Source organism: Palaemon carinicauda, chromosome 36, assembly GCF_036898095.1.
Source record: "Palaemon carinicauda isolate YSFRI2023 chromosome 36, ASM3689809v2, whole genome shotgun sequence".
Lineage (NCBI taxonomy): Eukaryota > Metazoa > Arthropoda > Malacostraca > Decapoda > Palaemonidae > Palaemon > Palaemon carinicauda.
In genome coordinates, this window is record NC_090760.1 from 18,032,671 (window position 1) to 18,036,992 (window position 4,322).

General features: G+C 32.8%; 1 pseudogene; it reads right to left on the reverse strand.

Moving 5' to 3' along the window:
* Window positions 1-4,322, reverse strand: part of LOC137628504 (protein bicaudal C homolog 1-B-like) — a 72,676-nt pseudogene that overhangs the window by 37,292 nt on the left and 31,062 nt on the right.

The window sequence follows — 4,322 nt, forward strand, 5'->3', positions numbered from 1 at the left end:
ACTAGGATTGTAGCTTCGCAATTAATATTAATAATAATAATTATATTTCCATATAGTATAAATCTTTATACATATGCTTGATGTTTATGAAAACTTTGGAAAAATATCACAACCAAGGGTTGAGGAGCTTTGGTTGAGGAGTGGCAAGGGACTTTACAGATGGGTGGCTTGAGGGTAAAAGCGGATAAGACTGAAGCTATGGTGAGCAAGTGAGGAAGGTGGGGACAGGATAGCCATACATGAAAGCAGAGGCTCTGTCATAGGTAAAACAATTTAGATACTTGGTAACTACTATTACTCAGGAGGGAGGATGTGAGGCTGAAGTTGAAAATAGGATAAAAGCAGCCCAGGGGAAGTGGAGGGAGCAGCGGAAGTGGTATGTGATCAATCAAGCTAAAAGTAAAGATCTATAGCACAGTAATAAGACCAGTGTTAATATATGGATCGGAAACATGTTCATATTTGAAAAAGTGGTACTGTAGTATAAAGAACTCCAGTTGAAAAAAATAGTTCAATTTTATAAAAAAAACATATGGCTTTTTACAACTCACTACTTGGCTTCAAACAAGTGAAATAAGCATGATAAACTATAACAACTAAATGTGCATACCTAAGAAGAAATATATTTAAACAACTAGAATATTGTACACACACCTAAGAAGTACATTATGTTTAAACAATAACATGAATAAGGTAAATCTTAGATTAAACACTTTTTTACAAGGTTCATGAAATATTGTTACATGCTTAGAACACTAATGAAGATAATCAACATCTTTTGAAAATGGAATGAAATACGTTATCTAGGATTCGTAAAGACTACAAGTGGCTAATGTAAATGAATGGCTTTTTTAGAAGAAAATAAACAATTTAGTTTAAGCGTTTCACTATTGGTCCTTAGAACTCTATAAAAAAAAAAAAAAAAAAAAAAAAACTTTTCACACTTGGATTAAAACAGTATCTAAAAATGAAAGGCAAGGTCGCTAAGATGACATAAAAAATCTTATTTCTAAACCACACGTGATGAAAAATTATAAAACTATTAATATCATGCAGAAAAACAGTTGAATTATCAACAAATTGTAACAACAGCTGATTTCTCTATAAATCTACTCTTTCCTCACCACTGCTGGAAAGTGCAATTCCCGTGATTAAAGAATTGAGGTTCATTCCGGTGGAAAAGCCACCCTTTCCCGATGACTTGGACAGGATGCAGTTGTTGTTATAGCCGTCGAGAACCCCGTTGCCAAGATAATTGTTCGTGTCGTAGGCAATTCCTGAATAAAATCAGAAATTTTAACAATACAGTATTGCATAATCCAGTAGATATATAAACACATGAACCCTGTTTATGTAAAGTGTTTACATGTTGTAAAACAAGAAATCACCACTCATTCTTTTTATTTTTAAAAATAATCTGATAAACAGCAAATAAAGTTATCTACTGGAACTTGATATTCGTTTTCTTAAAAACTGTGAATCAAAATTATTCACACAACAACTGGTTTCCTGAACGAGTATTAACATTTTTAGATTCTCCTATAATACAGCATCACACATGAATTTCACACAAATTTCACTGCAATGAGTCAACATGATCAATTAACTAGGTCATTAGTTAACTAAAGAGCACAGCAAGTTTTGGTTGGATACGATTTGATCTATAAATATTTTCTGTACTTCAAATCCCCATAATCTATAACAAATGATTCTATTTTGAAATAATTTTCAGTGAATTAAATGCATACACTGTCAGCTAATGTTAATGCAACATGGCATGGCCTACAATTATGCTTCTCAGCTGTGAATCATTAAAAACAAAGGTGACAATTTCAAGTGATCAGCATTCATTGGTGAGAGATAAAAAATAAAAGACAGGATACTTTGACCAAGAAATGCATTTGTATAGATAGTAGGGGACATCATATCTATTACATACTGGAAAAAGTTTGCTCAAGAAACCCAATTGTATAGCAGGGGACAACATTGATATTGGGCAATATCAGTTGGGCACACAACATACCGTGCTTAGGGAATACATTGTACATATTTAATAATTCAAATGCCAACATAACCCTACCATAAAAGTCATCACAGCATTTGAACATTCTACAGAATAGTTAAAGAATGAGAAGGCACAAATATTACCCGTGAAAATTGTTATAATCTGTGAGTCAATATCAAGCATATCTAAAGGAATCTTACCTACTCAAGAAGTATTTTGTTACAATTTACAAAGTATACTAAAAGTCAATACAGTAGAAATCAAATTGAATTTGCATATTAAAAAATTAAATAAAACAACACAAAAATAAAATCTACAGGGAAACCCTTGCACAATACTCACTATTAGGATCTAGGGCATGGGAATTATACTGTGAGCGAGGAAAAGAAGTGATTTGGCTACTCGAAGGTGAAGGGGATACTCCCCACTGAGAGCTGGAATGCAATTGGGGAGGTGCTGGGGTGCATGGTGAACTGTTTCCACTGCCCCCTAACCAATGGCCAAGGTTCAGATCTGCTAGTGTCACTGATAAATGAAAAGGTACATTAATCACGTAACATTGTTATTATTATTATTGACTAAACTACATAGTTCCAAAAGCAGGATGCTATAACCCAAGGGGCTCCAAAAGGGAAAAATAGTAGTGAATTATGGGGAGACTCCTTTAGTAAACAGAAAACAATGGCAATATACAGACTGGAATGAAGAGAAAAAAATAAACTGTTGTAAAAAAAAAATAAAATGCAGTACATATAATAAAAATGAAGGCTAATGAAAATTTACCAAAATTCAATTGAAATAAATCAAGAATATAACTGAAAAAAGGTAAAACTAGTAGTTAGAGACTCCTTTAGTAAACAGAAAACAATGGCAATATACAGACTGGAATGAAGAGAAAAAAAAAATAAACTGTTGTATACAAAAATAAAATGCAGTACATATGATAAAAATGAAGGCTAATGAAAATTTACCAAAATTCAATTTAAAAAAATCAAGAATATAACTGAAAAAAAGTAAAATTAATAGTTAGAACCCAAAAACTTACTGGTTAGTCCATACAGGCCTGCTTCAGATATATGATAGTTTGACGGAATGCGGGCCTTGGGCGGCTCTTTCTCGGCTTTAGTGATGATACGCCAAGCCTCGTAAAATTTGTCTGAAAACCCCGACTGGATTAAAGGCTGTTGTACGTACAAAACTTTTATTGAAATTCGGAGATTAAACTTATAAAATCTGGCATTTCTTTAAAAGCTTTTAGCGACATTCATAAAAGTCATGTTCTTGCTAACTTGAAACTTCATTCTTAATTTTTATAATATTCAGTCAATTTTTAAGAATATTACCCAACTTTAAGTAAATATTAGTGTCAATAAATCTTATATTTTGATTAGACCAAATATAAATATATAGTTAAAGTGAACAAACATAATGAAAAAAAACATTAAATTCAGATCACTGTACTGTACTGTACCTGCATACTTCTCCGGTCCCTTAATTACGACTAATCTTCGACCATCAAATTTCTTATTCTTAACAGTAATATTTACATTGAAGTTCTGCATTTTCCTTGATATGTCGCGTAGATCTACTTCTTGGTCAGGCATAGGTTCAAATATGAGAACGAGAGGCAATGCACCCTAAAGAAAAGATAAGTGAAATAAAATGCTTAATAAACATGGATATATCATTATGTGATTCAAGCTCTTTGCACTCCCTAAGAGAAATTAGTTCACCAAACGTTTAACTGGGCTCCACAAGGCATTAGAAGGGTTGGAAGACCCAGGCCTGCATGGCTGAGGACTATGAAGTGTGAAATAGGAGATGATGAATGGAGAAGTATTGAATATAAAATCTTAAGATAGAGACGAATGGTGAAATCTAACCAAAGCCCTGTGCATCAATAGGCTTAAGAAGAGATGATAATGAGATGTGATAATTTCTATTTTCCGAGTACTTCCTTTTTACCATAAAACAATAGCTTTTTATCAATGTGCCGTCACTGCATCACTGCTCACGAAGAAAAAGTTTATACAGTATTCTATAAAGGATTGCCATCATACTGATATACATAAGTTCCACAGGCAACACTGCTTACAAGTAGTAGTACTGTATATTCTTCAATGAGAGTTTAAAATTGAACCAAAGTAAGTTCAAATAGAATTACATAAGGGATCAATAGGAATACATGAAAAGTAAAGCTGGGGCCTAAAGAATACTACAACCAACCATACAAAATTGATTACTGTACTGAACAGTATCCTTAATGAAATCAACATAATACAGTAATTTTAAGGAACGGTTTCAACTTTCCTTAAGG